This window comes from Lynx rufus, unplaced genomic scaffold (assembly GCF_022079265.1).
Source record: "Lynx rufus isolate CCGP_SWC_20201006 ecotype Redwood Valley unplaced genomic scaffold, mLynRuf1.p SCAF_4, whole genome shotgun sequence".
NCBI lineage: Eukaryota > Metazoa > Chordata > Mammalia > Carnivora > Felidae > Lynx > Lynx rufus.
The window spans coordinates 136,620,247-136,634,463 of record NW_025814856.1 but is presented as its reverse complement, the minus strand read 5'-3'; positions in this window follow the sequence as shown (position 1 = coordinate 136,634,463).

The window sequence follows — 14,217 nt, the reverse complement described above, 5'->3', positions numbered from 1 at the left end:
TATTTATTTTATTTTTTAATATGAAAATTATTGTCCAATTGGTTTCCATACAACACCCAGTGCTCCTCCCAACAGGTGCCCTCCTGATTGCCCATCACCCACACTCCCCTTCCTCCCACTTGCCATCAACCCTCAGTTTATTCTCAGTTTTTAAGAGTCTCTTATGGTTTGGCTCTCTCCCTAACTTTTTTTTTTCTTCCCCTCCCCCATGGAGAGTGTTATGCTAAGTGAAATAAGTCATACAGAGAAAGACAGATACCACATGTTTTCACTCTTATGTGGATCCTGAGAAATTTATCAAATATTTGTTTTAAAAAACATTCATTAGAAAGCAGATACCGGGGCACCTGGGTGGCTCAGTCAGTTAAGCTTACAACTTGGGCTCAGCTCATGATTTCACAGTTAGTTTGAGCCCCACTTCAAGCTCTGTGCTGACAGCTCAGAGCGGGGAGCATGCTTTGGATTCTGTGTCTCCCTCTCTCTCTGCCCCTCCCCTGCTCGCACTGTGTCTCACTCTCTCAAAAATAAATAAAAACGTTAAAAAGTTTAAAAAAGGGGCACCTGGGTGGCTCAGTCAGTTGAGCATCCGACTTTGGCTCAGGTCATGATTTCATGGTTTGTGGGTTCGAGCCCCACATTGGGCTCTGTGCTGACAGCTCAGAGCCTGGAGCCTGCTTGGATTATGTGTGTGTGTCTGTCTCTCTACTCCTCCCCCGCTCATGCTCTGTCTCTGTCAAAAATAAATAAACATTAAAAGTTTTTTTCTTAAAAATTAAAAAAAAAGAGAAAGCAGATACCAAGTAGTTCATATAACTTTGTTTTATAAATTTGACGAAGTCTCAGTTTTCTATCCTATTAGATGATATAACAACATCCTGCATGAAAAGTTCACTTGAGGCAGACATAACAGTATTCTAAAGGTAGATCATTTAATTTATCACCAGAATTATTCAACCAGAAATCTTTCTTACCAAGGCTGGATTAGAAGACACTTAAGAGATCAAGCACCATCCTTGAGGTGCTTGGGTTCTCAAAGATGCTTATACTTTATTCTCTGTCAAAATCATTTTCAAAATATTTCAGTCAGATCATACAATTTGAATATTTATTTAACCAAAAAGATATTTCTAACATTCATTTAGCTAATTAACAAGTCACCAATTTCACCCACTAAAACTCACTTCTGGCATTTATTACACTAATTAACCAAGGCAAGGCTCTAATGATGATCAATGATAAAATTAGAAAAGTGCTGGTAGCAGCTGCCTCTATTGTCTGAACTTCCTCTTTAGAATTCAAGCTGACCACCGTTAGGGCATGGATTTCAGATTAGGATAACTGCCTAACTAGGGAGTAATAAGTGATAAAGAGAAAATCTTAAAAGCAGCCAGAGAAAAAGACACATTGCAAAGATAATGACTATACATATTTATCAGAAAGGATATATGCCAGAAAAAAAAAAAAAGAGATTTCTAAAGTGCTAAAAGAAGAACAATGTCAACCTAAGGTTTCTATATTTGGTGAAAAATATTTTCTAAAAATAGTAAAAAAAAAATAAAACAGGAGAAAAAAAACATATCATCATTCAATACAGGCAGAAAAATATTCAGCAAAACTCAATATCTATTCATGATAAAAACTTTGAGTTGATCAGGACAAGAGGAGACATCTTGTCTCCTGTTATAGACATCTATAAAATGTCCTATTATAGGACATCCAGATGTCCTGTTATAGACATCTATAAAAACAAAACAAAAAACCTCAAAAACACAGGGGAGGTCTTTAAAGATAGTGACACAAGAGACTCCTGAACTTCCCTCTTCCCATGACACATGGAATGAACAGCTACACAGAAGCATCACACATCCCCACCCCAGCTATACATCTGGGACCCATACAGAGAAAAGAACCAAAAACACTTAACTCCCAGTTTCTCCCTGGAAAGGGCCTAATCCTATACTTTCCAAAACACTGCCTGGAGTTCTGGCTCCCAACTAGCCTAATTACAATTTTTCTCTTTGGGACACTGATGGATCTTGGCTCACCCTCAAATACTAGGAGCCACTAAGAACTAAGAAGTCAACTTGAACAATCACAAAAGTTTGAGAAACAACCAGGAACCCAGGCCAGGATGGTTGACAAGGCTTATCTCCTATAAGACCACTCTCTCAAGACTAAAGAGAAAGGACTCTAAGAATACCACTACAGAAAATCACCAAATCACAAAGGAAGGGAACAAAAGAAGAAAGTAACAAAGGATTTACAGAAAACAAATGGCAATAAGTCCAAACCTATAAATAATTACTTTGAACGTAAATGGACTAAATTCTCCAATCAAAAGACACAGGGTGCCTGCATGTATAAGAAAAATAAGACCCAACTATATGCTGCATATATACTCATAAAAGGGCCAATACAACAAGAGAATATAATATTTGTAAATAATTATGAATCCAACATAAGAGCATCTAAATATACTAAGCAAATACTAACAGACCTAGAAGGAGAAACAGCAAAACAAAAAGAGTAGGAAACTTTAATACTCCACTTATATCAATGGATAGATCATCCAGACAAGAAATCAATAAGAAAACATTGGACTTAAGTGACATGTTAGACCAGATGAACTAATAGACATTTATAGAACATTTCAACCAAAAGCAGAATTCCATCTTCTCAAGTACACAAGGGACATTCTCCATAATAGATCATATGTTTATGATCTACAACATCTTAATAAATTTAAGTAGTCAATAAATTTAAGATTAAACAAAAAACAAGTCTTAGTAAATTTGAAAAGATGAAAATCATATCAAGCATCTTTTCTGACCACTGACCACAATGTTATAAAACTAGAGATCAAATACAAGAAAACTGGAAAATCCACAAATACATTTAGATTAAACAATATAGTATTGAAAAACAATGGGTTAAAGAAAATAGCAAAAGAATAGCTAGTAAAATCTTGAGACAAATGAAAATGGAAATAAAACATACCAAAATTTATGGGATGCAGCAAAAGCAATTCTAAAAGGGGAGTTCATAGCAATAAAAGCCTGCTTTGAGAAATAAGAAAGATCACAAATGAAGTCTCTCCCTGTATACCTCAAAGAACTAGAAAAATAATAATAATAAAAGTTCAAAGATAGAAGGAAGAAAATAGCAAAGATCAGAGAGTAAATTAATGAAATAGAGACTAAAAAGACAATAAGAAAGATCACTAAAACTAAGAGCTGGTTTTTTGAAAAGATAAAACAGACAAACTTTTAGCTAGACTCAACAAAAAGAGAGGAGGATGCAAATAAATAGATTCAGAAATGAAAAATGAGACATTACAACTGATGTCACAAAAATACAAAGGATCATGAGACTACTATGAACAATTATATGTCAGTGAACAAGAAAATCTAGAAGGAATGGATACATTTTTAGAAGCATAAACCTGCCAAGATTGAATCATGCAAGAAAATAAAATCTAAATAGATTGATTACCGGTAAGGAGATTGAATCAGTAATTAGAAACCTGTCAACACACAAAAGTCCATGACCAGTTTCACTGGTGAATTCTACCACACATTTAAAGAATTAATACCAATCCTTCTCAAACTTTTCCAAAAAATAGAAGACGAAAGAAAACTTCCAAACTCATTTTACAAGGCCATCATTACTCTGATATCAAAATCATACAAGGACACTACAAGAAAAGAAAAATACAGGCCAATATTCCTCATAAACACAGATGCAAAGTCCTCAACAAAATATTAGCAAGTCAAATTCAATAATACATTAAAAGGATCACATACCGTAACCAAGTGGATTTTTACTCTAGAGATTCCAGGATGGCTCAACACGTGCAAAATCAATGTAATATATCAAATTAACAAAATAAAGGGGAAAGGTACAATCTTCCAATTAGAAGATAAATAAGTAGTAGGGATGTGATGTAGAACATGAGGAGTATGGCTAACCTTGCTGTATGATATATAAGAACGTTTCAAGAGAGTAAGTCTGGAGAGTTCTCATCACAAAAAAGAAAAATTTTTCCCTTTTTTCTTTCTTTTCTATTTATTGTGTCTATATAAGAAAATAGATGTTAGCTGAACCTACTATGGTAAACATTTCACAACACATGTAACTCAAACTATCACACTATGCCTTAAACCGGTACAGTGATGTATATCAATTATTTCTGAATAAAACTTGAAAAATCATATGATAATCTCAGTAGATGCAGAAAAAGTATTTGATAAATTTAACATTGATTCATGAAAAAACCTCACAACAATCTGGAAACATACCCCATATAGAGGAAACATACCCCAACATTAATAAAGGACATAAATGACAAGTCCACAGCCAACATCATCTCAAGGTGAAAAGCTGAAAGCTTTTCCTCTAAGATCAGAAACAAGGCAAGGGTGTCCATTATCTCCACTTTTATTGAACATCAGAAGTCCTAGCCAGAACAATTAGTCAAGAAAAAGAAATAAAAAGCATCCAAACTGTAAAGTAAAAAGTAAAACTGTCACTATTCAGATAATATGATATTATATAAAACACTCTAAGGACACCACCAAAAAAATTGATAGAACTAAACAACGCATTCAGTAAAGTTGAAGGATACGAAATGAATATACAAAATTCAGTTGTGTTCCTATACATGAATAACAAACTATCAGAAAGAGCAACTAAGAAATCAATCTCATTTATAACTGCATCAAAGGTATAAAATACCTAGGAATAGGGGCGCCTGGGTGACTCACTCAGTTAAGCGTCCAACTTCGGCTCAGGTCATGATCTCACTGCTTGTGAGTTCGAGCCCCACGTCGGGCTCTATGCTGACAGCTCAGAGCCTGGAGCCTGCTTCAGATTCTGTCTCCCTCACTCCCTGCCCTCCCCGCCCCCAAAAAATAAATATTAAAAAAGTTTTTTAAAGAAATAAAATCGGGGCGCCTGGGTGGCGCAGTCGGTTAAGCGTCCGACTTCAGCCAGGTCACGATCTCGCGGTCCGGGAGTTCGAGCCCCGCGTCGGGCTATGGGCTGATGGCTCAGAGCCTGGAGCCTGTTTCCGATTCTGTGTCTCCCTCTCTCTCTGCCCCTCCCCAGTTCATGCTCTGTCTCTCTCTGTCCCAAAAATAAATAAACGTTGAAAAAAAAATTTTTTTTAAAATAAAAAAAAAAAAGAAATAAAATCATAAAAATAAATTCTTAAAAAAAATACCTAGGAATAAATTTAACCAAGGAGGTGAAAGACCTTGGTAAACTTGGTACACTGAAAACTGTAAGAAATTGATGAAAGAAATTTAAGATGATAAAAATAAATGGAAAAATATTCTGTGCTCCAAGGATCGGAAAAACTTACATTGTTAAAATGTCCATAGTATCCAAAGCAATCTGCATTCAATGCAATTCCTATGAAAATTCTAATGGCATTTTTTTTACAGTAATAGAAAAATGTAAAATTTGTCTGAAGCCACAAAAGACTACCAATAGCACAATCTTGAGGAATAATAAAATAAAAACAACAAAAACAAAGCTGGAGGCAGCATGTTCCCAGATTTCAAACTATATTACAAAGCCATAGTAATCAAAATAATTTGGTATTGGCATAGAAACAGACCCATAGATCAATGGAACAGAACAGAGCCCAGAAATAAACCCATACATACATGGTCAATTAATTTATGACAAAGGAACCAATGGAGACCAATGGAGAAACAATAGTCTTTTCAATAAATGGTTCTGGGAAAACTGAACAGCCACATGCAAAAGAATGAAATTGGACCACTGTCTTATACCACTCACAAAAATTAACTTAAATGGATTAAAGAATTAAAAATAAGGACTGAAATCACAAAACATCTAGAACAAAACATAGGAGGTAAGCTCCTTGGCATAGGTCTTGGGAATGCGTTTTTGGATTAGACCCCAAAAGCAACAAAAGCAAAAAAAAAAAAAGTGGGACTACATCAAATCAAAAAGCTTCTGTACAGCAAAGGTTAACTATGAAAAAAAGGAAAAGACAACCTATGGAATGGGAGAAAATATTTGCAAATCATATATCTAATACTGGGTTAATATTTAAACTACATGAAGAACTCATGCAACTCGATTGCAAAAAAAAAAATCTTTTTTTTTTAAGTTTATTTATTTATTTTGAGAGAAAGAGACAGACAGACAGTATGAGTGGGAAAGGGGCAGAAAGAGAGGGAGGCAGAAAATCCCAAGTAGGATCTGCACTGTCAGCCCTGAGCCTGATGAGGGGTTCAAACCCACAAAACCGTGAGATCATGACCTGAGCCAAAATCAAGAGTCAGATGCTTAACTGACTAAACCACCCAGGCATCCCAAAACAATCTGATTTTAAAAATGGGCAGAGGATGTGAATAGACATTTTCCTAAAGAAGACATACAGATGTCCAACAGGTATATGAAAAGGATGCTCAACATCACTAATTCTCAGGGAAATGCAAATCAAAACCATAATGACAGGGACGCCAATAGAATGGCTATTATCAAAAAGACAAAAAATAACAAGTATTCTCAAAGATGTGGAAGAAGGGAACCCTTGTGTACTGCTGGTGGGAATATAAATTGGTACAGACACTGAAAAAAACATCTGGAGTTTCCTCAAAAAATTCAAAATAGAATTATATTATCTACCAATCCCACCTGTGGGTATTTATTCAAAGGAAAATCAATCACCATCTCAGAAAGATATCTGCACCTCTATGTTCATTGCAGCATTATTTCCAATATCCAAGACACTGAAACAATACAATCTAAGAGTTCATTAATGGATGAATTAATGAAGAAAATCTGTATATACATACAATGGAATATTATGAGAATATTAGTTTTTCAGATATCCATTCTCCTAAAAAGGATCCATAGATTCAGAGCAATACCTATCAAAATATCTGTAGTTTTCTTTACAAGTTGACAAACTGAATCTAAAATTTATATGAAAATAGAAAGGACATGAAATAGCAAAATTCACTCTGGAAAGAATAATAAATAGGATTTTCACTAACAGAATTTAAGACTTACTAAAAAGCTATAGTAATTGAGGTAAGTAGTTCTGGTATAAGGTTAGATACACAATTCTGGGAACAGCAAGTCCGGAACAGACCTACCCATAATGGGGAAATGAGGAAAGGTTAATCTTTACAACAAATGGTGTGGAAACAATTATCTATCCATATGTAAAAGAACAAACAAACAGACAAACAACAACAAACTTCAACTCTAACATTATATATAAACATCAACTCAAATGAATTACAGACCTAAATGCAAGAGCTGAAAGTATGCAACTTCTAAAAAAAATCATAGTGGGGGGTGGGAATTTACCTTAGATTAGCCACAAGTTTCTTAGGACACAATAAGCACTAACCACTGAATTTGATGGCTGGCAGCTTTCAAACTCCATAACTTTCCTTCCCTCTTACTCACTTCTGGGCAAGCTATTAAAAAACTATGAATACTCTTTTTTCACTGGTTAGATGTTCCAGTCACGCAAGCCCCCACTCACATGAAGGAATCCTCACCCCAATTCTACCACCTAATAACTGTGAAATCCCAAATCCTCCCTGCCTCCAGTCTACTTCTGGACTTGCTCTTGTGCCTGGCTTTCTTTCCCCAGAATACACGTAAGTAATAAACTTTTTCACACCGTCTTGGCGTGTGTGTGGGGAGGGGGTATGGGTGTGTATATGTATACCCATGCAAGATCTTCAGTTTTGATATCTGAACCAAATTTTGGGTGAAGGGTTACAATTTTTTCTGTGGAATAATGACAACACCATCTTCTTTCTCTTCTTTTGAGGTGCTAAATATTAACTTACAACTTACTTAATTCTGTAAATACTTATACATTAAGTACCTTTACCTTTAAACCTAATATTTACCCCAAGGTACTTAAAGACAACTACTGTGACTACCACTGTACCAACTAATCTTTTATACAGTGTCCACAACTGGGCAGTCATGTCAGTCATGGAAATCTTGCACTATATATGTGTGTATTATGTGTGTGTGTGTGTGTATGTGTGTGTATTTCAGTTTAAGCTTATATCCTGTTAAGCAAACATCTTCCTTATTCATTGGAGCATTTGCATTGCCCAGATGGATTATAATTTTGTTCTTTCTCATGCCTTCCTTGACAGATCTACTTCATAACCACTTTAAACTTTTAAAAAATGAGGTCCACATTCATGGAGGAATATAGTACTCTAGGATAGACCTGAGACCAAGTGCCTGCTTTTTTATTTCAAATCAAACCACGTTCCCTCTTGCAAATAGGTAACCTGTATATTATAGTGTCTAACCAGTGTAGGTCTTTAAGAACCCATCAATAGACTTGTGCTTCAGAGGACACTGTTCATATTGAATTTCATGTGAATGGTACCTCCTTTGGATCCTAAAAGATGTCCACTTGCCATAGTAACTGCCATTAATGTCCTAGCTGATAAAGAGCCTACTATAAATTAAAGAGGTATTGCTTTTTTAAAAAATGTTTGTTTATTTATTTATTTATTTATTTATTTATTTATTTAATATGAAATTTATTGTCAAATTGGTTTCCATACAACACCCAGTGCTCATCCCAACAGGTGCCCTCCTCAATGCACATCACCCATTTTCCCCTCCCTCCTACCCCCCATCAACACTGTTTATTCTCAGTTTTTAAGAGTCTCTTATGATTTGGCTGCCTCCCTCTCTAACTTTTTTTTCCTTCCCCTCTCCCATGGTCTTCTGTGAAGTTTCTCAGGATCCACATAAGAGTGAAAACATATGGTATCTGTCTTTCTCTGTATGACTTATTTCACTTAGCACAACACTCTCCAGTTCCATCCACATTGCTACAAAAGGCCAGATTTCATTCTTTCTCATTGCCAAGTAGTATTCCATTGTGTATAGAAACCACAATTTCTTTATCCATTCATAAGTTGATGGACATTTAGGCACAAAAACAGACACATAGACCAATGGAATAGAATAGAGACTCCAGAATTGGACCCACAAAAGTATGGCCAACTAATCTTTGAAAAAGCAGGAAAGAATATCCAATGGAAAAAAGACAGTCTCTTTAACAAATGGCGCCGGGAAAACTGGACAGCAACATGCAGAAGAATGTAACTAGACCACTTTCTTACACCATTCACAAAAATAAACTCAAAATGGATAAAGGACCTCAGTGTGAGACAGGAAACCATCAAAACCCTAGAGGAGAAAGCAGGAAAACACCTCTCTGACCTCAGCCACAGCAAGTTCTTACTGGACACATCTCCAAAGGCAAGGGAATTAAAAGCAAAAATAAACTACTGGGACCTTATGAAGATAAAAAGCTTCTGCACAGCAAAGGAAACAATCAACAAAACTAAAAGGCAACCAATGGAATGGGAAAAGATATTTGCAAATAACATATCAGACAAAGGGCTAGTATCCAAAATCTATAAAGAACTCACCAAACTCCACACCTGAAAAACAAATAATCCAGTGAAGAAATGGGCAGAAAACATGAATAGACACTTCTCTAAAGAAGACATCTGGATGGCCAACAGGCACATGAAAAGGTGCTCAACGTCACTCCTTATTAGGGAAATACAAATCAAAACCACACTCAGATACCACCTCACGCAAGTCAGAGTGGCTAAAATAAACAAATCAGGAGACAATAGATGCTGGTGAGGATGTGGAGAAACGGGAACCCTCTTGCACTGTTGGTGGGAATGCAAACTGACGCAGTCACTCTGGAAAACAGTGTGGAGGTTCCTCAAAAAATTAAAAATAGACCTACCCTATGACCCAGCAATAGCACTGCTAGGAATTTTCCCAAAGGATACAGGAGTGTTGATGCATAGGGGCACTTGTACCCCAAAGTTTATAGCAGCACTTTAAACAATAGCCAGCCCTGCATCCCAGGAATGAATCCCACTTGATCATGGTGAATAATTCTTTTTATAAGCTGTTGAATTCGATTTGCTAGTATCTTATTGAGAATTTTTGCATCCATATTCATCAGGGATATTGGCCTGTCGCAAATCAATCAACGTGACACATCACATTAATAAAAGAAAAGATAAGAACCATATGATCCTGTCAATCGATGCAGAAAAGGCATTTGACAACATTCAGCATCCTTTCTTAATAAAAACCCTCGAGAAAGTCGGGATAAAAGGAACATACTTAAACATCATAAAAGCCATTTATGAAAAGCCCACAACTAACATCATCCTCAATGGGGAAAAACTGAGAGCTTTTTCCCTGAGATCAGGAACACAACAGGGATGTCCACTCTCACCGCTGTTGTTTAACATAGTGTTGGAAGCTCTAGCATCAGCAATCAGACAAAAGGAAATCAAAGGCATCAAAATTGGCAAAGATGAAGTTAAGCTTTCACTTCTTGCAGATGACATGATATTATACATGGAAAATCTGATAGACTCCACCAGAAGTCTGCTAGAACTGATACATGAATTTAGCAAAGTTGCAGGATACAAAATCAATGTACAGAAATCAGTTGCATTCTTATACACTAATAAGGAAGCAACAGAAAGACAAAGAAACTGATCCCATTCACGATTGCACCAAGAAGTATAAAATACCTAGGGATAAATCTAACCAAAGATGTAAAAGATCTGTATGCTGAAAACTATAGAAAGCTGATGAAGGAAATTGAAGAAGATATAAAGAAATGGAAAACCATTCCATGCTCATGGATTGGAAGAATGAATATTGTCAAAATGTCAATACTATCCAAAGCTATCTACACATTTAATGCAATCCCAATCAAAATTGCACCACATTCTTCTCGAAGCTAGAACAAGCAATCCTAAAATTCATATGGAACCACAAAAGGCCCTGAATAGCCAAAGTAATTTTGAAGAAGAAGACCAAAGCAGGAGGCATCACAATCCCAGACTTTAGCCTCTACTACAAAGCTGTAATCATCAAGACAGCATGGTATTGGCACAAAAACAGACACATAGAGCAATGGAAGAGAATAGAAACCTCAGAACTAGACCCACAAACGTATGGCCAACTAATCTTTGACAAAGCAGGAACGAATATCCAATGGAAAAAAGACAGTGTCTTTAACAAATGGTGCTGGGAGAACTGGACAGCAACATGCAGAAGATTGAAACTAGACCACTTTCTCACACCATTCACAAAAATAAACTCAAAATGGATAAAGGACCTCAGTGTGAGACAGGAAACCATCAAAACCCTAGAGGAGAAAGCAGGAAAACACCTCTCTGACCTCAGTCATAGCAATTTCTTACTTGACACATCCCCAAAGGCAAGGGAATTAAAAGCAAAAATAAACTACTGGGACCTTATGAAGATAAAAAGCTTCTGCACAGCAAAGAAAACAATCAACAAAACTAAAAGGCAACCAATGGAATGGGAAAAGATATTTGCAAATGACCTATCAGACAAAGGGCTAGTATCCAAAATCTATAAAGAGCTTACCAAACTCCACACCCCAAAAACAAATAACCCAGTGAAGAAATGGGCAGAAAACATGAAGAGACACTTCTCTAAAGAAGACATCTGGATGGCCAACAGGCACATGAAAAGATGCTCAACGTCGCTCCTTATCAGGGAAATACAAATCAAAACCACATTCAGATATCACCTCACGCCAGTCAGAGTGGCCAAAATGAACAAATCAGGAGACTATAGATGCTGGAGAGGAGAGGATGTGGAGAAATGGGAACCCTCTTGCACTGTTGGTGGGAATGCAAATTGGGTACCCGCTCTGGAAAACAGTGTGGAGGTTCCTCAAAAAATTAAAAATAGACCTACCCTATGACCCAGTAGTAGCACTAATAGGAATTTACCCAAGCGATACAAGAGTACTGATGCATAGGGGCATTTGTACCCCAATGTTTATAGCAGCACTCTCAACAATACCAAATTATGGAAAGAGCCTAAATGTCCATCCACTGATGAATGGAGAAAGAAATTGTGGTTTATATACACAATGGAGTACTAAGTGGCAATGAGAAAGAATGAAGTATGGCCCTTTGTAGCAACGTGGATGCAACTGGAAAGTGTTATGCTAAGTGAAATAAGCCATACAGAGAAAGACAGATACCATATGGTTTCACTCTTATATGGATCCTGAGAAACTTAACAGAAACCCATGGGGGAGGGGAAGGAAAAAAAAAAGAGGTTAGAGTGGGAGAGAGCCAAAGCATAGGAGACTATTAAAAACTGAGAACAAACTGAGGGTTGATGGGGGGTGGGAGGGAGGGGAGGGTGGGTGATGGATATTGAGGAGGGCACCTTTTGGGATGAGCACTGGGTGTTGTATGGAAACCAATTTGACAATAAATTTCATATATTGGAAAAAAATAAAAAATAAAAAAATAAATAATAGCCAAACTATGGAAAGACATATTTCTTTGAAACCCCAGATGAGTGACTCATCTATACCAAAGTCAGAAGCCAATATCTATGTTGCCAATGTTACAGACAGATGAAGCATCCAAGTTTTGATGGAAGTGCTAAAACAGTCACGATTGATTTTTTTCAGTCTTGATTTTTAATTTATATTTAAGTCTCAACAATCGGGGGGGGGGTATTCATGTATTCACATTTAGATTGAAAACTTGTAACAATAAAAGACTTTTAACACCCAAAGCAAGAAAATCTAGTTGAGAAAATTCATGTACCATACTCAAACATAAAGAATTTTTCCCTTCCAACTGAGATCTTTCCCATCTCCTCTTAATAATGCCACGGGGTAGGCCAGCTGTCTACAGACTACTAGTCATGGCACCAAGTATCTTAGGTCTTACTTTTGGATTCCCTCTTTCCTCCAATTCAATTCTGTGATTCTTAAGCTATGATGATAACTCCCCCCGCCCCCAACTTTTTTAAGCAGCATATTAGAAGGCTCAATCATGCTAGCAACCTGATCTTATCTCAGCTTTTAAAATAATTTTTTTATGTTTAATTATTTTAGACAGAGAGAGAGAGAGAGTGAGCAAGCATGAATGAAGGAGGCGCAGAGAGACCGAGGGAGAAAGAGAAAGCAGGCTCCACACTGTCAGCACAGATCCTGATAATGGGCTTGATCTCATGAACCATGAGATCATGACCTGAGCCAAAACCAAGAGTTGGACGCTTAAGGGACTGAGCCACCCAGGCGCCCCCTATCTCCTTTTTTTCTAACTGACCCCTGATATTTCCAAGACTTCCCTGGTTCTCTAAGTAACACCACAAGAATAGATATAAAAATAAAGAAGTACTGGAAGCAACCTAATATCCAGCATGGCTGTTTCTAAAAAATAAGGGTTTAAACTTCTCTGAACAGACTGGAGAGTTCAAAAATGAATTAGAAACCTTGTACACTTCTAGTCAACACTGAGTTTCAAAGACAACACACAACCTCATGATTCCAGACAAACTATATTTGCTCTAAGATCTATTGCTATCCCATGGAAGTCGTAGTATCTATTTTATCAAAGAAAATCAGGTTTAGTCATGCCTTTTTAATACCAAAATATCTGTCAAATTCATCGCTAGTAGAGTTTTAGATTAACAGAGAACTTTGAGGACTTTTTATGCAAGTCCGTCATTTTACAGAACTGGGAACCAAGGCCTACAGAGATTAAGTGATTTGCTAAGGTAATAAAACTACTTAGTGGCCAAATCGACTACATCCCAGATTTATGGCTCATGCTGTAGCACTCTTTAATTAAGATCCTTTGTTTTTACCTGCTCTGAATCCATCACCATAACCACTTTTCTGGTAATGAACCCTGATTTTTCTTGGGAAATGATTCCTTTCCTTCTCAGTCAACTGAACCAGGCAAAGCTGACTCCCTTTCCAGCTTTAAGGGCTGACTTGTGATCCAGTTCAGGCCAATCAGGGCCAAAGAACTCAATTCTAGGACTATGTTTCAGGTTCAAATGGTCATTCACCCCACTACCAAGTTGTTGAGAGAATAGATTGTAAGCTTAGAGCTGCTGGAGGCTACCTTGCTACCTCAAGGAGCAAGCCTGCCTTAAAACGAAGTCAACCCAAAGAAAAGCATAAGTAGAGAATAAGACTAAGTGATGACAGAATTTGAGCACCTCGATTTGGCAGTACCTAAGGAACCCTGAGCTCACATGAGTAAATAAATAAGTTACACATGAGTTAAGCCAACTTAAGCCAGTATAAGTCAAATTTCTGTCTCTTGTGATTGGAATTCCTGA